We start from the raw sequence: 21977 nt of genomic DNA on the forward strand, positions 1-21977 counted from the left end.
GGGAAACCAAAACAGCGAGAAGCCGAATTACAGAGTTCCGCAAAGGAAAAATAGTCTATATTTACAGTGGAGTAGCACAAGGCAAACATAAAAAAATAAGTGAAAGAACAATGAGGGGAAAAAATCTAATGATAAAAATAGAGGAAAAAATTAAAAACTAGCAAAATAACAATAGGGACACAGCAATTATGAACAAAACATAAAGTCAAAAGAAACAATGAGGAAAATTGAAGATTGAACGTAAAACGAAGAGAAGAACTTATAGCTAGGCACAGTAAGATAAATACAGATATAACACGTAAGTAATGATATAGTACAGTAAAAAATAAATAAATAAATAAATGAATATTACATTAGGTACAAAAAGACAGCAATGAGAAGAGAGAAAAAAGGAATATGCAGAAAATGAACTAGGTTAAGTTGTGACGTACCCACTTGGCCCACAGATGTATGACAAATTTATAACGTGGCGGGTCACTTTAATATTAAAATAAATAAATGATATGTCATTGTTTCTCCATAAACAGTATCCCAGGGGCGCCAGTCTTCAAGCTTATGGCTTGAAAACAAAAGTAGATAATTAATAATAATAATAATAATAATAATAATAATAATAATAATAATACGTAATGAGACTCAAAAAACTCCCAGGGGTGAGGTGAACGGAACACAAATCATTAAGTATACTAACTTGGAATTTAAGGATCATTAATAATCATTTCATAAAATACAAATTAGAACAGCTATTTATTAAGATGAAAAACGTGACGTAACGGCGTTTTAACGACATCTGAACTTACGGAAGCAAAAGAAAAATTGAATGAAATTAATTTTAAAAATGAACTGTTGCGCGACGACTTGCAGTAACTTATGCCATAAGCTCACCAAATGTAGACTCTGTTGTCTTGAAGCTGATGATGTGTGGATCTCGTACCGGCTGCCTTCTCTGTTGTTGGATTCCAGTCCTACTTCTACATTTCCTGTCCTTAACACTTCCTACTGTACTCCTTACATAAAGTCGTAATGAGTCCTAATTTTAAGTGCAAAACCACCATGGGTTATGTTCATGGAGAGAATACATTCGTATTCTTCCGTATTACGGAACAGTAGCGTAGCTAAATTCATAATAAGAGCTCTCCTGCCCTATACTAGTCAAAGCCGGTCTCCCGTTGACTACCTCTCGTCATTGAGATAACAAGTCCCAATGAGAGTAACTTTTGAGTAGAATATACTCAGATGCGAAGTGAACTCAGTTAAAATCTTCTCAGATGTGTAGACGTCGAATCGTAGTAAGAGTATGAATAAGAATCTAAATGAGAATCTGAATGTCTTCTCCAGCTCTTGTCGGTGGTATATATCGGTTCAAAAGTCTCCTTCCATCATCCATATCACATGGTCCAGTAAGATTCGAGGTCTCATCCCTTCTCCGATGTATAGCTGTGCATCCATCACGTTGCTTCATTACGTTCATTCACATAGGCTGAAGTTTCCCGCTGAAATAAAGCGTCCCGAAGCTGAGTTTGAAAAGTGGGTGTTAATAATATATCAACTGTCTCTTCATGAGGTGGAGAGGGTAATATCTCTCGTAACCTCGATGACGTACTTTTCCTGGAACTGGGCTGAAATTAGCCTGCTGACTCTGGTCACCTCACAACGGCTATTGGAAAATTTATTGCAAGTTATAAATATGCGTGATGTTGAAATACTTTACCCAATAATTTGTTCGTTCAGAATACGTTATAGCCGCGATACAAAGAAATGAAATGATGATTGAAATGGATGATAAAAACCCTATATATATATATATACATATTAATTTAAAAATGACCTATCAGTGATTAAATATATACATCTTATCAATTAAATATATAGTTCAATAATTAAAAATATACAGTGATGTCCCAAATATCACAAAGTTAAGGAAGAATCGATTTAAGGAGGCATGCGAAGAAAAAACGTCCAAGTTCCTGTCAGAAGATAAAGAGTTAAGGAGGGTTGGTATGCGGATAAATAAATTCCTTTGAACGAGAGAGAGACGGGAATACGGAATATGAAGGGGCGGATTAGTCCTAGTTTTGCGAGTGGAACATGTAAGGAAATGCTTTGTTATTTGAAATACCTGTTGCAGAGGCTGGTGCGAAAATGGGAAACCACGGTAAACCATCTTCAGTGTTGCCAACGGTGATATTCGAGCCCACCTTCTCCCGAATGCGAGCTCACAGCTACACAACCCTAATCGCGTAGTCAAGTCACTCGGTGGAAGAGTTTTTAAACTATTAAAACTGTCTCAACTGATCCAGGTGTACGTATTATTTAGGGATTTTCATTTTTCGTAGGGGCACACTGAATTTGTAGTCATGTCATGAGTGAGAGGTACAATCGTACTTACGTTTGTTTTGCTCCGAGATCCATCAAGACTAGCGTAATTTTAAATTTGTGTTACGAATAAAGCAATGTCTATTTTATCACGCATAAACCGGCTTTGGTGGTTGGGTCATGTGAGGCGAATGGAGGAGGATATGTTACCTATTAAAATAATGGACTCTTTAACGGAGGGTGATAGAAGTAGAGGGAAGCCAAGATGACTGCGGTTAGACTCAGCTTCCAACGATTTAAAGATAAGAGATGTAGAAGTAAACAAGGCCACAGAACTATAGCTCATTCCACGTTCAGAAAACAGTACAGCTCTTTTGGACTTACAAGGAGTGAACACACCCCCTCCGAGACACCCACAATTCCTCGTGATTAAGGGATTTTATACTGTACTTTATAATGTATTATGAAAGGTAAATGAAAAGGATGACGCATTTTTGCCCGTGAGTTATTAAAATAACTACATAAAATGTCCTTTTTCAAAAATACATTTGTAGGGAGGAAGCACAATGGCAGGAACAGCCATCGCTTCGTTGCCTTCCTTCATTTTCCTTCTGTGTTGCTCCGGTATAAGCCTCGTGTAGTCCCTCACTCTGTGAACCTCCGGCAGCTCACTTCTGTAGTGAAGTCATCTACAGTATTTATTTGTTGCCGTGTACTTTTAGGCATTAAATCAGTGCATAATTTGTCTTGCGTTCACTGAGAGTTATGCGATAAGCCTACGTGTGTGATTTGTTTCTTTAACATGAATACTGTTATCTTTTATACAGTACCGGGCGAGTTGGCCGTGCGGTTAGAGTCGCGCAGCTGTGAGCTTGCATCCAGGAGATAGTGGGTTCGAATCCGACTGTCGGCAATGAAGAAGGTGGTTTTCCGTTGTTTCCCATTTTCACACCAGGAAAATGCTGGGGCTGTACCTTAATTAAGGCCACGGCAGCTTCCTTCCCACTCCTAGGCCTTCCCTATCCCATCGTCGCCATAAGACCTATCTGTGTCGGTGCAACGTTAAGCAATTAGCACAAAAATAATTTATAGAGTCATCTACAGTATTTATTTTTTGCGTCTGTTTTCTAACCTTTATTGCCGGGATAAATTTATTAAATGCATCGCTCACCCCTCGAGCCTATAAAAATTATTTGTCTCTTTTCTCCCAAATTTGCCTTACACGTCAATGCTGAGGTTTTTTATGTGGTTAGTTTACCTCTGATTCTGTACAAACCAAAAATACCTCCTGTAAACCCCCCGTCCCCTTTAGTTCATAAAAGAAATTTGCAGCCTAGTTTCTTCCGCTTTTTGTCTTGAACTCAAATACTGAAGTTCACAAAGTTTATGTGCCGCCGTTTTCCCGTGATGGTGTTGAACAGAGCCGTTCGATATGGCAACCCTGTTGTCATAAGTGCTATACTGTTTCCTTTACATGGAATGAGCTATAGTTACAAATAGAAGATTGGGGCAGCAATTCAAAAAATCACAGAGGCTTGCAGACTGAACGCTGAAAGGTATAAGAGTCTATAATGAAGATGTATGTATGTCTGTTTCATAATTAAATAAGTCATTTAAGAAAGGACACATGTCCAAACTGCCGAAAAAAAAAAAAATGCAGATGAACATTCTTGTCGTCCTGGTGTACCTTTTCTCAAAACGAACGACATTTATGGAACCAGTAACATGCTGATATTTAAGGTTGATTTGAGCAGACTTTTTTGTGGGGGCATGGATAGAGACTTGAGGAAGCGATTCGTGAAGTGCTTTGTATGGAGTGTGGCACTGTATGGAGCTAGACTTGTACATTGAGAAAAGAAGACGAAAGAAGACTGGAAGCATTTGAGATGTCGATTTGGAGGAGAATGGAAAGTATACAATGGATAGAAAAAGTAAAGAATGAAGAAGTCTTGAGAAGAGTTAGAGAAGAGAGAAATATATTAAAAGTAATCAAGAAGAGAAAGCAGAATTTGGATTGGTCATTGGATGAGGAGAGATTGCTTGCTTATAGATGCTATAGAAGGAACGGTAACTGGAAAAAGACAGAGGACGGAGAAGATATCAGATGCTGGACAGTATCAGGATAGAATACAAGTATGAGGAAACAAAGAGAGTGGCAAGAGACAGAATTGCGTGGAGAGCTGCCATGTGAAGACCTGCCATATAGCAGAACACTGATGATGATGATGATGATGTGCGTGGTTTGGAATTCTATTTTTTTTTTTTTTTTTTTAAGCTCATGTCCCTGGAAGAGCGCGCTCCCTTGACTGACTGTTGCCTATAGAAAGGAACAGCTGCGATCTTTCTGATCAAACAGCTGAGTACACCTTGTGTACTAAGTTCGCTGTAAGAAGCGTAGGAAATATGTAAGAACTTTACTGCATAGTGGCCAAAATGTTATAAGACCGAGCTCGATAGCTTCAGTCGCTTAAGTGCGGCCAGTATCCAGTATTCGTGAGATATTAGGTTCGAACCCCACTGTCGGCAGCCCTGACAATAGTTTTCCGTTGTTTCCCATTTTCACACCAGGCAAATGCTGGGGCTGTACCTTAATTAAGGCCACGGCCGCTTCCTTCCCAGTCCCAGCCCTTCCATGTCCCATCGTCGGCACAAGACCTATCTGTGTCGGCGCGACGTAAAGCAACTAGCAAAAAAAAAAAAAAAAAAAAGTTATAAGAAGGGAGAACTGTCGGATGAATCTCGAGGAAGGGGAGTGCCTGCCACTTCCTTTACTCTTCCAAATATCCAGGAGCCGTCCGGGCAAAACAGTTAATCAACGGCCTTATTGGACACACCTTTCGTTTGAAACTAGACAGCTTCCTATCGAACTAGCCTACGAAGAACTAATTCCTATTGACGGTAACAAGATGAATGACCTACAGCGTCTAGAAGTGTACAGTACTTTTCGGGAGATTACAAAGACTTTTTCAACGAAATTCTTGCGTGGCCAACTGTTCGTGTGTTGACGATGACTTTGATTGACTGTCATCATTCAAATGATTATTATTATTATAGGACAACGACTTAGCGTGTCCAAATTATGTGAGTAAACAAACTATTTTTACTGCAAAACTAATTTTAATCCAGCCAATATTATAGAAAGTGCACATGTCCTTTTATTTATTTGGTAATTTTCAGAAAGTCCTTCATCGTTACTCTGTATTTGATCAAGTAACATAGCCACAAACATCAACACAAACGATGAAAACACATCCATTGAACGTAAGTGACAGCAAGACTGGTTTTTAAATATTTTAATGTTGAGAACATTTCTTTAGGGGTCCCCTCACTACGAAAACCGTAAAATTAACCAATTCCCTCATTTGTGTCGAAAGTTGAAGGGCTTAAGGGGCCCGGGAATATTTGTAATTGCGTCTCGGATAGCTCTATAAAACTGAGAAAACAAGGTTAGAAAATCACTTCCGCTCTAAATGCAGTTCCGGAAAAACAGCATAAAATCGCTCGTTTCGTTACTTGTTTCCGTTTTTATTCAAATTATTTTTCTTCTTCTTCTTCTTCTTCATCTGCCTACACTACACTCCAGGGTCGGTTTTTTTCCCTCGGACTCAACGAGGAATACCACCTCTACCGCCTCAAGGGCAGTGTCCTGGAGCTTCAGACTTTGGGGATACAAGTGGGGAGAATGACCAGTACCTCGCCTAGGCAGCCTCACCTGCTATGCTGAACAGGGGCCTTGTGGAGGGATGGGAAGATTGGATGGGACAGGCAAGGAAGAGGGAAGGATTGGCTTTAAGTTAGGTACCATCCCGGCATTTGCCTGGAGGAGAAGATGGAAACCACGGAAAACCACTTCCAGGATGGCTGAGGTGGGAATCGAACTCACCTCTACTCAGTTAACCTCCCGAGGCTGAGTGGATCCCGTTCCAGCCCTCGTACCACTTTTCAAATTTCGTGGTAGAGCCGGGAATGGAACCTGGACCTCTGGGAGTGGCAGCTAAACACGCTAACCACTACACATTACATAATCACATAATTACATAATTATTTTTGTTATGTGTTCTTGTTTCAATACCCTCAGGTGATTATTTTATTTTTAAGAAATGCACACACCGAATAAGGGCTTAAGTATAATATAATAATTTCGTGCAGCCCTTGTAAGGCAGACCCTCCGATGAGGGTGGGCGGCATCTGCCATTTATAGGTAACTGGGTGTTATTGTGATGGAGGATAGTGTTATGTGTGGTGTGTGAGTTGCAGGGATGTTGGGGACACCACAAACACCCAGTCCCCGGGCCATTGGAATTAACCATTGGAGGTTAAAATCCCCGACCCGGCCGGGAATCGAACCCGGGACCCTCTGAACCGAAGGCCAGTACGCTGACCATTCAGCCAACGAGTCGGGCAGGGCTTAAGTGAAACTGTGCATTAACTCATAGTGGTAGAAAAAGACAAACTGCTAATCTAATCGACCGGATAACGATGATTAAGGAAAGGATTGTAATTTTCAGGAAAAAGAAAGAATATATGTTCATACTTTATTATATTTTATTTAACTAAAATCCCTAGGATGTTATCAACACTGAATTGCTTTTCTGAAGGGCTACAAGTGTGGATTTTCTGCTCCTCCTGAAAAATTACATATCTGGACTAATATGTGCTGTTTCTTAAGAGACTGTTTCAGTTATAAATATGGTAAGTCCGATTGTGGATCCATGTAAACGTAAGTCCACGGTAATTTGAATTTATGGTAATGAAAGAACTTAATGTGTAGATTAAAGTAATGAAAGTGTTCAGTGATCTAATCGCATAAAATATATCAAGGACAATGATGTACACTATTGGCAAGTCATGTTGTTGTTGTTTGAGTGATCAGTCCACAGACTGGTTTGATGCAGCTCTCAATGCCACCCTATCCTGTGCTAACATTTTCATTTCTACGTAGCTATTGCATCCTACATTTGCTCTAATCTGTTTGTCATACTCATACCTTAGCCTACCCCTACCGTTCTTACCACCTACACTTCCTTCAAAAACCAAATGAACAAGTCCTGGGTATCTTAAGATGTGTCCTATCATTCTATCTCTTCTTCTCGTCAAATTTAGCCAAATCTATCTCCTCTCACCAATTCGATTCAGTATCTCTTCATTCGTGATTCGATCTATCCATCTCACCTTCAGCATTCTTCTGTAACACCACATTTCAAAAGCTTCTATTCTCTTTCTTTCTGAGCAAGTTATCGTCCATGTTTCACTTCCTTACAATGCCACGCTCCACACGAATGTCTTAAAAAACATTTTTCCAATTCCTATATCAATGTTTGAAGTGGGCAAATTTCTTTTCTTTAGAAAGCTCTTCCATGCTTGTGCTAGTCTGCGTTTTATGTCCTCCTTACTTCTGCCATAGTTAACTATTTTAGTACCCAAGTAACAATATTCATCTACTTCCTTTAAGACTTCATTTCCTAATGTAATATTTCCTGCATCGCCTGCCTTCGTTCGACTGTACCCCATTACTATGTTTTGGACTTATTTATTTTCATCTTGTACTCTTTACCCAAGATTCTGTCCAAACCACTCAGCAAATTCACCAGATCTTCTGCAGTATCGGATAAAATAACAATATCATCAGCAAATCTCAGGGTTTTGATTTCCTCTCTTTGGATTGTGTTTCCCTTTCCACTTTCGTCTTTGATTTCCTTTACTGCCTGTTCTATGTAAACATTGAAAAGGAGGGGGGACAAACTGGAGCCTTGCCCCACTCCTGGATCACTGCTTCTTTTTCAAAGCCCTCTATTCTTATCACTGCATGCTGATTTTTATGCAGATTGTAGATAATTCTTCGTTTTCGGTATCTGATCCCAATCACATTCAAAATCTTGAATAGCATGGTCCAATCAACATGATCGAATGCCTTTTCAATCAATCACTCACTACATCTACATTTAGGGCAGTTGCCCAGGTAGCAGATTCCCTATCTGTTGCTTTCCTAGCCTTTTCTTAAATGATTGCAAAGAAATTGAATATTTATTGAACATCTCCCTTGGTAAATTATTCCAATCCCTAACTCCCCTTCTTACAAACGAATATTTGCCCCAATTTGTCCTCTCTTGAATTCCAACTTTATCTTCATATTGTGATCTTTCCTACTTTTAAAGACACTATCCAAACTTGTTCGTCTACTGATGTACTCCCACACCATCTCTCCACTGACACCTCGGAACATACCACTTAGTCGAGCAGCTCGTCTACTTTCTTCCAAGTCTTCCCAGCGCAAACTTTGCAACATTTTTGTAAAGCTACTCTTTTGTCGGAAATCGCCCAGAACAAATCGAGCTGCTTTTCTTTGGATTTTTTCCAGTTCCTGAATCAAGTAATCCTGGTAAGGAACCATACTCTAGTTGGGGTCTCACCAGAGACAAATATGCTCTCTCCTTTACATCCTTACTACAACCCCTAAATACTCTCATAACGATGTGTGGAGATCTGTACCCTTTATTTACAATTCCATTTATGTGATTATCCCAATGAAGATCTTTCCTTATATTAATAAATAGGTATTTACAATGATTCCCAAAGGGAACTTTAACCCCATCAACGCAGTAATTAAAACTGAGAGGACTTATCCTATTTGTGAAACTCACAACATGACTTCTATCCCCGTTTGTCATCATACCATTGCCTACTGTACAATATTATTGACGTCATTTTGCAGTTGCTCAGAATCTTGTAACTTATTTATTACTCGGTACAGAATAACATCATCTGCGAAAAGACTTCTTTCTGATTCAACTTCTTTACACATATCATTGATATATACAAGAAAACATAAAGGTCCAATAATACTGCCTTGAGGAATTCCCCTCTTAATTTTTACAGGGACAGATAAAGCTTCACCTACTCTAATTCTCCGAGTTCTATTTTCTAGAAACAGAGCAACCCATTCAGTCACTCTTTTGTCAAGTCCAATTGCACTCATTTTTGCCAGTAGTCTTCCATGATCTACCCTATCAGATGCCTTAGACAGGTCAATCGCGAGACAGTCCAATTGACCTCCTGAATCCAGGATATCTGCTATATCTTGCTGGAATCCTACAAGTTGGGCTTCAGTGGAATAACCTTTCCTAAACCCAAACTACCTTCTGTCAAACCACATATTAATTTTGCAAACCTGTCTAATATAATCAGAAAGAATGCTTTCCCAAAGCTTACATACAATGCATGTCAAATTGACTGGCCTGTAATTTTCAACTTTATGTATATCACCCTTTCCTTTATATACAGGGGCTACTATTAGCAACTCTCCATTCATTTGGTAAAGTTCCTTCATGCAAACAATAAATCAAATAAGTACTTAAGCCTCTCAGCCGACTGACGTATACAATGAGAAAAAGGATATCTATAATCCAACCATCCCTTTCTTTCTTGAGTCGTAGAACCTTAAAAAAATTACGATGACTGGACTTTTATTTGGCGCGAGGGGAACAATTCCCAAATCTTTCGTCACATGGCGACAAAAATATAAACTAGCGAGAAGCCTACAAGATGAGATAGTCGTCTCACTCATCAAATACTCCGTTTCGATTCTTTGTCACCATTTATATGGAGTTCATGCCATTTAACATGGTTAATTGTAACCTATCATTTTTTTAAACATTAATCATTTTTATCTTCCTTCAAAATTTTTATTGTGTATTATTCTGTGTCTTATGGAAAATCTAGGTTGTCCTGGATCAGACTAAATAAATAAAATAAAATAAATATCCCAACCCATTGCTTTTTGTATATCCCCCCAAAAAACCTTATCAATTCCAGCTGCTTTTCTATTTTTCAACTTTTGTATCTTACTGTAAATGTCATTGCTGTCATAGGTACACTTTAATACTTCTTTAGTATTAGTCACCTCCTTTATCTGGACATTATCGTTGTAAACCAGCAATCTTCTGCCTTTTGAAGATCCTCGCATACACACTCCCCTTGTTCATTAATGATTCCTGGAACGTCCTTCTTGGAACCTGTTTCTGCCTAGTACCTATATATACTCTTCCATTTTTCACTAAGATTAGTGTGGCCACCAATTATGCTTGCCATCATGTTATCCTTAGCTGACTTCTTTGCTAGATTCAATTTCCTAGTAAGTTCCTTCAATTTCCCCTTACTTCCACAGCCATTTCTAACTCTATTTCTTTCCAACCTGCACCTCCTTCGTAGTCTCTCTACTTCCCTGTTATAATATAGTGGATCGTTACCATTCCTTACCACCTTTAAAGGTACAAACCTGCTCTCACATTCCTCAACAATTGCTTTAAACCCATCCCAGAGTCTGTTTATATTTTTATTTACAGTTTTCCACCGATCACTGCTGCTTATTAAAAACTCCCTCATGCCTGCTTTATCAGCCATATGGTACTGCCTAATAGTCCTACTTTTAAGACCTTCCTTTCTATCGCATTTATTTTTAACTACCACAAAAACAGCTTCGTGATCACTAATACCATCTATTACTTCGGTTTCTCTATAGAGCTCATCTGGTTTTACCAGCACCACATCCAGAATATTCTTCCCTCTAGTTGGTTCCATCACTTTCTGAATCAGGTGCCCTGCCCATATTAACTTATTTGCCATTTGTTGTTCATGCTTCCTGTCTTTCGCATTACCTTCCCAATTGACATTTGGTAAATTGAGATCACCCGCTACAATCACGTTCCTTTCCTTATCGTTTCCCACATAGCTGATTATCTTATCAAATAATTCTGAATCAGCATCTGCGCTACACTTTCCTGGTCTGTACACTCCAAAGACATTAAGTTGCCTATTATCTTTAGAGATGAGCCTTAGCCCTAGAATTTCGTGTTTGTCATCTTTAACTTTTTCATAGCTTACAAATTCTTCTTTCACGAGAATTAATACTCCACCTCCTACCATTCCTATCCTATCTCTACGATACACCCTCCAGTTCCGTGAGAAAATTTCTGCATCCATTATATCATTTCTCAGCCATAATTCAACTCCTATTACAATATCTGGTAAGTATATATATATATATATATATATATCTATTAAATTACTTAATTCTATTTCTTTCTTTACAATACTTCTACAGTTGAGCAGCAACATTTTTATGTCATCCCTTCTTGATTTACAGTTCCCTGTTCCCTTAACACCGCTCCCTAGGCCACCCTGTTTCCCTTAATGTACCTCCCTATTTCCTAACTTATATGTACCACTGCGGTTTAAGTGAAGGCCATCTGAGCGCAGATCCGTATCTTCTACCCACCCATTAGGATCTAGAAATTTCACTCCCAGTTTCCCACATACACACTCCATAGTCCCATTTAAATCCCCAATCACCTTCCAGGCAGTATCCCTCCTATATAGTATTGCACTGATAAAAATCTCCGCTTCCTTAAACTTCACCCGTGCTGCATTTACCAGATCCCACACATCCCCAACTATGTTGGTACTTATACCTGCTTGTCTTACGTTGTTAGTATCAACGTGAAACACTACCAACTTCGCCTTTCCCTCCTTCTTCTCTTCTACTTTCCTCAACATCTGCCTTAACCTAATTCCTGGATAACACTCTACCCTGGTACCCTTTCCTCCACACACTTTTCCGACATTTTAACGATAGAATCTCCCATGACCAGAGCCTCAACTCTACCCACCTCATTTGATCCCCTCCTCTCCTGGTCTGCCCTATCTCCTCTCACTGCTGCAGAAGCTACTTCCTCCTCCCTTTTCTCCATCCCATGAACCTGTTCCACCTGTCGTTTCCTATCCACTACTCCACATTTCCCTTTCCTACCTCTTCCCTTTCTCCTACTTCCACACTTCTCGGCAATAGCTACCTGTTCCTCATCTTCCCTCGGTTGTTCTTCCTAGGTCTAGATCTACGAACGCCATGTATGTGGGCTTGTCTTTCTTAATTCGATCCTCTAAGATCAGATATAAAGTCAGGATTGGCAAGTCATAATGTAGCAAAAATGGTCTGTAGCTGACGTTTTTCCTGTAAAATTACTCAAATGAGACTTATATTGGTTCATCTCTCAGGCACAGGTATATTCATCTGCATGCTGAGAAATTCAAGTGAATTTAGAATTGCTGTCAGGAGATCGTTTTCCGAGTTATCACCTTGCATACAGAATGAGAAGTAGTGCGCAGCGAATGCTGCGTCGGGCAATATATAAAATATCTGTAAATCAATTGGGGAAGCTGCCATCAATCACTGTTCACCTGGCCCGTGCCTAATTAATCTCTTGTCATCTACAGGATGAGCGAGAGGCTGCGTTTTATCAATAACTGGCTGACTGCTGCACGCTCGTCAGCCGCACTGCAGCGCATCTCTATTAGAATAAAATGCGAGAGAAATAAGCGAAACTCAATAAAACTGGTCATGTGCCCAAGTTGCGAATTTCGTGTCCAGATTTGGGTAAAAGAAACTACATCAGTCGCAGTCTACAAGGAATGACATTTCAATGACAATGGTAATTCATGGTCGTGATCAGCGATTTTCCCGCGATAGATGCTTCAACTTCCGATACTCCTGTCACCTTCTTCTGCGGCGTTTCCAAAATTAGGAAAATATTTTCAGAGAATGTGGGAAAGTAGATCCAAGGGAGGTGAAAACTAGAGAAGATAAATGTAGCTAGTACAGTGAAACCCCCCTAAGTTGGACACCTACAGTTCATTAGAAATATGTTCAATGTTGTGGGATGTCCAATCTACAGGGGGAGTGTACAGTATTTCAATAGCAGACTGACAGTGCAGGAAAGGGAAACACTCTGAGCAAGTGTGTACTGTATGTATGTAATAAAAATAATAATATAATTTATTGGAGCCAATGGCCATTTGTTACAAGATATTTAAAATAAATAGCTAGTCACATAATTATTTCAAGGACTTCCTCTTCAGGCACTTATCGATATGGTTATCGATCACAAGTATTATCGCAGAGAGAGCATACACAGTTTACGGTAGGTGTATGAAACTTTGTTTGCGGCAGACTTTATAGTGAAAACCATGTACCGCAAATCTAGCAACAAGATGACGTAACTCGTAGTTGGAAACTGACCATTCTCTGCTAATCATAGCGTCAGTAGAGTAAAAGTCACTCCAAATCTCTGCTTTTTTTCGATAACGCTCTTTCAGTAGTTCCTGATAAGGCATCGTAGAGGGTAGTGACAGGCTGAATCTCAGGTCTTCCAAGAACATTGGTTCTCGACATAAATCCAAAGAGTAAAGGAACAAACATTGCGAATTTTAACATCTACAAATATCTCGACATACTCCCACCTAATTTACAATTTTCTCAAAATTGGAAATTATCAAAACATTGAGGGCAACTGAACAATGGATGCCAAGTGGATTCTCTCTCCCCGGCCTCATGAAATCAAAGATTTAGTCTTTTAGGAGGAACCACATTTCTTCCTGCTCTTGTTCTTAATTCTTCAGGGGATTTAGAAAAAACCTCTTCCTTGAGCTGGGCTTTTGTTTGGCAACTCTCGATGCTAGAGTGAACCTCTAAGGGGTACACTCTCTGTAGAGGACGCACAACGGTACCACTGCTAGTCTTCAGTTGAACCACCCGGACTCTTCCATCTCGCCCTGGAATGAGATGCTCAATTCTTGCCAAAGGCCAATCCATTCTCTTTCGATTGTCCGATCCTATTATTACCACCTCACCAACTACAGGCTTCCGAGTTTCACGTCGTTTTGTCCAAGTTAACTGTCCCAGGTACTCTGAACGGAAACGTCTTCTTAGTTCTTCTCTCAGTCTTTGCAGATACCGAATTTTCCGAGTGATGCTTGCAGACTCAATGCAGTCCAAGTCAGGCACTCCTGTCTCTCGTACTTCTTGTAGCAGCATTGATGGAGTTAATGGAATAGGATCTTTATTATCTTCAGCAGTATATGTCAATGGTCTTGCATTGATCACTGCTTCACAGTCAATAAGTACAGTCTGTAGTTCATTCCATGACAATGCGGCCTTCCCCAGGGTCTTCCGTAAAATTTGCTTCACCAGGCTCACTAATCGTTCCCAGAAGCCTCCCCACCACGAAGCCGTACAGGACTTAACGTAGACTTCGTTGAGTTATAATTTGATAGCGAGTATAACTGTGTCTGTATATCCAGTATACCGTATCCTGTTGTTTACATTCGTACCGGTACATCGTAATTATGACGTCTATACAAGTAACTAAGAAAAGAGCTGTTATCCGCACATTGTTCACGAAAACTTGCAATGCTATAGACGAACTAGTGACGCAGAGGGATGCAGATTTACAATTAATAAGCGCGCGTTTACTAGTGCTCGAAGAGAGAAGAAACGAGTTATCGGAACTCGACAGTCAGATTTGTGAAAACATCTGTGCTGAAACAAAGGAAGAGGAGATTGAAGAGGTGCTGATGGCAGAAATGGAGAAAGCGGAGGAGTATACCTGACGTTACCACAGCATTAAAGGTAAGACCTCTGATTTGATCACAATGAAGAGTGCTGCCCATACTTCATCTAGTTGTGTTGGTGATCGTTCGGGAAACGAAATATCTCTTCGTCTACCGAAATTAAAATTAAATAAGTACGATGGGGAAATAGCCGGTTGGATATCATTCTGGTCACAGTTCTCACAAATTGACGAGAGTCAGTCGTTAAGTAGGGAGGAAAAGTTTCAGTATTTGATTCAAGCTACGAAAGAAAATTCACGAGCACGCGCGGTTGTTATGAGTTTTCCTCCCTCAGGTGAAAATTACGGGAGGGCCATTCAAGCACTTAAAGACAGATTTGGGCGTAATGACCTCCTTATCGAGTATTATGTTCGGGAGCTACTAAGTTTGGTTTTGGAAAAGAAGACAGTCAAGATCAGTATTTTGTATGACAAACTAGAAACTCAGTTACGGGCACTGGAGGCATTAAATGTCTTCTCGGATAATTATGCCGCATTATTGTTTCCGCTAATAGAATCGTGTCTGCCCACAGACATATTGAAGGTGTGGCAACGTTCCAATGAACCCAATAGGACACTGCAGGAGCAAATGGATAACTTAATGTTGTTTTTGAAAAGAGAAGTAGAAGGGGAGGAGAGAGTCGCAATGGCAAATAATCAGTCCCTTTCCTATAGCCAGGCTAAGAATCCGGGGAAATCACATGATAAGGACAAGGTTAATTTTGCCTCTGCAATCGATCTTGCTACTCTCGGAATTGAATCTGACTCTCAGAAGTGTGTATTTTGTAAAGGAGTGAATCATTATTCAACAGAATGCCTCCATGCACAAAAAATGTCACTTGAAGATAGGAAAGGGGTTCTGTTTAAAGTTAGGCGCTGTTTTTCTTGTACCAAAGCAGGCCATTCTGCGCAGCAATGTCGAGCACGGTGTGTTGTTTGTCGTGGGCGGCATGTGCCATTATTATGCCCCTCTGTTGAGAAGTACCAAGTGGAAGAGAAAGAATGTGTTGAGGGTAGCCATCCTGAGAGCAAACGAGAAAAGGTTTCCTTGTTCAATACTTCATCTGTTGATAACAATTTGACGGTTAGCTCCCAAACGGAGGTCTATCTACAGACTCTGCTAGTTTATATAAATAATGGTGACAAAATCAAGAAGGCCAGGGTACTGATAGACAGTGGATCCCAACGTTCGTACATTTCTAGTAGTTTGGCCGAAGAAATGAACTACTTTCCAATTGGGGAAGAAAACATTATACACTCTTTTTGGTGGTAAGCCAACAGGGGTAGTCAAGCACAGATGCTATAAAGTGCACTTACTCAGCTTATGTAATGACTTTGCATGCAACTTCATGGCGCTCGACCAGAGAACAATTACAGCTGCGGTTCCATCAGTAGAAGTCAGGGAGGAAGTGAGGGAAGAGTTGCTGAGAGAACACATTCCAATGTACAGAGATTCTAGGGCTCCGATTGACATCTTGATAGGTTCTGACATCGCGGGAAAATTGTGGACGGGCAACATGAAGACTCTACCTTCTGGCCTGGTTGCCATTGAAACCCGTTTAGGATGGACGGTAACGGGGAAGAAGAAGGAAGTATGCACCATAGGAAAAAACGATCTAGCTCATCATGCAAGTATTGCGAATACAGTCACTGCACTCAGTATTACTCAACTACCTGTATCTGATCTATGGAAAATGGAGACCATTGTGATCACCGATCCAGTACAGAATGCAACAAAGGAGGAGAAGAGGATGTCAGCACTCAGATATTTCAAAAATACGGTTAATTTTGTAGATGGCAGGTATGAGGTACGTCTTCCATGGAGGAGAGATGCTCCAGACCTTCCAACCAATAGAGAGATTGCAGAAGGCAGATTAGTTCGAATGACCCGAAAATTAAAGGCAAAGCGTGGGCTCTACGAAGAATATGATACCATCTTACTAGACTGGGTGAAAGAAGGCATTGTCGAAGGTGCAATGGATCTATCTACAGGACACTACCTTCCTCACCGCCCGGTATTGAAGGAAACTAGTGCAACTACGAAAGTGCGTCCCGTATTCGATGCGTCGGCGAAAGAGAGAGGTTTCCCGTCACTGAACGACTGCCTTGAAGAAGGACCGAACCTCGTTGAAATCATACCAGAATTGCTCTTGACGTTTCGACAACGGAGGATAGGTATCACAGCTGATATAAAAAAGGCATTTTTGCAGATAAGAATACACCCAGACGAGAGAGACTACTTGAAGTTCTTGTGGTATGAAGATAATGAGAAAGACCCACGAGTCCTTCGTCATGCCAGAGTGGTATTCGGTGTTACCAGTAGTCCGTTTCTTCTTGGAGCAGTTATTGGGTACCACCTAGAAAAATGTGTGGAATCAACTGATCCAAAGGAGGAAAAATCGCGGCATCGTTGAAGAATAATTTTTATGTTGATAATCTAGTGACAAGCCTCGACCGAGCAGAAGAAGTAGAGGAATTCGTTTATCTTTCGAAGACCATTATGGCGAGGGCCGGGTTCGACCTTCGAGGGTGGGAGTGGACTGGAGACAACTCTCCCCAGGAGTCTACACTGCTTGGCATTAGGTGGAATCATCGAGACGACACTTTGAAGATCAATATGGATTGGTGGGAGAAATCGTCAGATATTGTGCACTAAGGTACAAGCAGTATGTGTCTGTCTTTGTGGACTTTAAGAAAGCGTACGACTCCATTGACCGGGAAGTCCTGCTAAACATCTTAAATAAATTTGGAGTTGATTTGAAACTGCTGGCATTAATTAGAGCCACCCTGACCGATACAAAATCCAAGGTGAAGTTCCACGGTTGTCTCTCGCATTCCTTTGACATCAAAACAGGAGTCCGACAAGGTGATGGGCTATCCCCGATACTCTTCAACTGTGTTCTTGAAAAGATCATCAGAACCTGGCGGGTGAGATTACAGGAAACCAACTACAGTCCATTGAGAATAGGAACCAAATCCAAGGGGATCGCAACAGACTGCTTAGCATTTGCCAATGATATTGCTGTTCTCTCAACCGACATAGAAACCGCTAGAGCTCAAGTTGAAATTTTAAAGGAAATTGCCGAACAAACTGGTTTGCAGATATCGTTTGAGAAAACAGAAGTAATGACTAACATCAAAGAGGCACCACCAAAACTCCATACAAAATACGAGTAGACAAATTCAAATACCTGGGTGAGATCATCATGAAAAATGGACTGGACAAAGAAGCACTTCAGGAGCGAGTACGCAAACTGGAAATAGCCTACCAAACATCCCGCACAATCTACAACAAAAAATGCCTTTCCTAAAATACCAAGATACGTCACTATGAAACAGTTCTGAAGCCAGTAGTTCTATATGCAGCCGAAACCCTGTCTCTAAATGCCAACAAAGGACTCCTTGAAGAACTGGAGAAAAGAGAACGCAAAATTGTGAGAGGAATCTTGGGATCAAAGTACAGAAATGGAATCCATCAAAAGAGATCCAACAAGGAAGTCTACAGCAAAATAGAGAAAATTACCGACACAATCAGAAAAAGACGGGCACGATTTTACGGTCATCTGAAAAGAATGGACAGAAGAAATTTAACCAAAGAAATCTTTCACTTTTTTTATTCAAACCCCAAAACCATAATTCCCTGGTTTAGAAATACCAAAGAAGACCTGCAAATGCTACATATCTCAGCTGAAGACGCCTTTAACAGAGATCTCTTCCGCAAGAAAATATTGACGAACGGGCTAAACCGAGACGAGCAACCGAAGAGAAGACACGGTGCCCCTTGGACAGAGGAGCGTAAGCAGGCCCACTCACAAAGAATGAGGGAAATTTGGGCTCTAAAGAAGGCCAAGTTCAGTGTCAAATGCAACAAAACTTAACGTGGTCCTTGATGGCCCCAGCGAATTATATAATAATAATAATAATAATAATAATAATAATAATAATAATAATAATAATAATAATAATAATAATAATAATAAAGAGCAAATCAAAGCAAAATCAATGCCATTTCCGTAGAGGCCACGAAGATCCTTGGAGGAATGAAGGGAAATGCTTCCACTATCCGTAACCTAGGCACTAAGTGAAGTAGCCACCCTTGCCACCAAAAAATAGTCTGGTACTCATTTTTGGTGTAGATTCAATAAAGCTCAGGACCATGCGCCATCCAGAAGTGGAAATCTCTATTCTTAAATTTTTCGTCTCTCTGACGGACAATCGAACCCATGTCCTTCAGGGTGAACAGAGCACGTCTTCACTACCTCGGCTAGGCGACAATTAATAATAATTTTGACGGAGATATCGCGGACCGCAGAGGGATAAGAAGCCCCAGGGTTGAATGCGTGGAGAAGGAATTGAATAGAGTAGATGTTAACACAAGAAATTGTAAAATTTTGTTTCTTTCCTTTTTTTTTCTAGTTTTAAAATTTGAAATAATAACAACAATATGAATGAGCTTGTCAGCTCTAGAAATCACCAGGACTTAAAAGTCCGAAAATCAGGTACAAAATTTACAGTAGTTAACGGTTTGGTTGATTTACATAGATACGAGCGTTATTGTTTTTGATAGGTACAATATTTTACAAAGAGCATGTTTTGCTGTTGGAAAGTACGCTTGTAGGAGTCTGCGCTCCAACTAGATCATAGCCCAGCCTCGCAGAGGAATTAATTTCGTATTGCGCACTTACGTTACACCTGACAAACTATCGGTTGTCTTCATTTAAACTATTTACACCAAGTTGCCCCAGTCTGGGCTTATCTATTGCTCAACACTTACATAATATACTGTTCCCAAACAGAACTAACCCAAGAAAAACTTTATACGCATTAATAAATTTACGGAGGCATAATTGCCCATACTAATTGGCCTTAGTCATAAGGTTGAACATGACTGGTCATAAGGCTAACATGCGAAACACTTGACCTCCTTATCGAAATAGTTAAAAACCCTAAATGGCCTTATGGCCCAATGATACAGAGTCTAAGCCTATTCTACACCGGGGTGTCTAAATAAGAAACATTAAATACGAAATAAGTGTTAACAATTTTAGAGGCTTAGAAACTGTAGTCGCCTCATGCCAAGTTGAATGGGAACCAACAGAGGGTAATCACTCTTTGTTCCTTTACATTACATGAGGCGTATAGTTTCAAACACGACCAAGTCCATCTTTTTCACGTTCTGATGTTTTGACTTCCATGGATTCCTCTTTACAAGATGAATACAACGGGAACGAAAGTGGGTTTCAAATCCGGCCAGATCACATTTAAAATTGCAGCAAAGAATGAGGTTTCATACCAAAGTCGGCCAAGTCCCTGTTAACCCGCACGGGCCAATAATCCTGCGCTATCCAGTCACGTGTTTTCTTCCGGTAATATGGCGGCCTGACGTTTGTTTGAGTCACATGTGGTGGTTTTGTTTGCGTGTATTTTAATAAATATTTTATAAATAATAAATATATACATAATTAATTGGTCGTTTTTAATAGTACTCATATTTGCTGTGCAATAAAATGCAGGAAATTAATAAACGCCATACCAGAAAGCGTTTACGTGATCTTTCCACCTTGAAGCGCACGAGGGAAAAACAGCTGAGATGAGTACAATCAACAACTTGTTAGTACTGATTCAATCAAGGCTCGGTGATGTGTTTCGAAGGCGCGATGGTATTGAATAGGTATAATATGAAGAATATACATTGAAGTAGCTACATGAATCCATATATTTGCAAAATATACACTATTAAAATGTTAATTAGCCTCTATATTGGTTACAATATTGGGTAATTTTACACAAACATAATGTTTAAAATAATAATTTTTAAAGATTTTTCACTAAAACGTATATCATTTTAAATCATATTTGTTCTAAATAAAGTCAAGATGAACACAGTTGGAAAATAGGGCTGATCTGGATTTCACTTTTCTTTAGGTATTAGGCCAAATTTTCTAATCTAAGTTTCAAAGATGGCGAAGTCCTCTTACGTAAGTTTCAAAATCGGCCAAGTCCAAATTTTCAATACATTTTTCAATTCATGTAATATATTTAGACTGTAAAAATTGTATGGTAATGAATCAGAAGCCTCTGCTAAGCAACATAAAGATTAAAGTGTCTGAATATATATGAATTAAGAACCTAAACGAGTTTTTTGCTTCTCCTGAAAAAAAAACAGCTCAACGGACTTGGCCATGTTTGAAACTATACGCCTCATATATTTCTCAGTAGGGAATCGAACAGAGTCCTCAGACTTTCCGAAAAGAGGTTGAAACCTTCCCGTTAAAGTATGCGCCGGAACTTTCACAAAGCTATGAAATTTCTGCCATCACCTTGAGTTGCTGTGCCTTCCGAACGCCGCCTCCTCACACTGGAGCAAGTCAGACAAAGCGCCCAGCTTTTATAGTATTATTGAGAGGAAGCTTCCAGAACTCTTTATGGATAGGCTGGATTACTGTACATATCCTCGATTTTAATTGGCTAGAGAGAATATTTACAAGTTTATGATAGGTTGATTATATTGAAGAAGGAACCAGCTGACGTGTTGGTAACCTTGATACACAAACAAAGCAATCCTCAAATCCAAAGTATGCCAACAAAGAAAATAAACATTTCCTTATAGAGTAAGGAGAGTTTGTCCCGCTAGAGGGAGCAATTAAAGCGACGATAGAGACATCTAACAGTTGAAAACAAAAGTATCTTCTAGTACACCAGTTCAAGTTTGTTTAAGATTCAAATCCCTCGACCGGGCCAAGAGTCGAATCTGTGGCCTCGAGGACCAAAAGCCAAGACGTAGACCACTCAACTATGGAGCCGGATAACTCAACCTATTTCGTTTTTCCTATGTCCGTTTTAAGAAATAAACCATTTTACGTTTCACCAACTACTTTTACGGATTTTGGAGACGCCGGGGTGCCGGAATTTGGTCCCAAGGAAGCTTTATTGCTTCAGCAGTATTTAGATACGATTGAAAAATGGGCCCGTGAAAATCGAGTGAAAATCCACAGCGGAAAAAGCAAGAAATTGTGTTTCATTAAAAAGAACATGACAAGAAAAAGGGATTACGAAACTGGAGGGGAAAGTGTTGTTGAAATGGATAGTTGTAAGTACTTAGGTGTAACAATTAGAAAATACTTAAACTGGTCAGAGCAAGTGGAAAATGTAGTTAAGAAACCCTGGAGATCGTTACATTTTATTATGCGGAATCTCAAGAAAGCTAATTCTGGCGCCAAG

Source organism: Anabrus simplex, chromosome 1 (assembly GCF_040414725.1).
Source record: "Anabrus simplex isolate iqAnaSimp1 chromosome 1, ASM4041472v1, whole genome shotgun sequence".
NCBI lineage: Eukaryota > Metazoa > Arthropoda > Insecta > Orthoptera > Tettigoniidae > Anabrus > Anabrus simplex.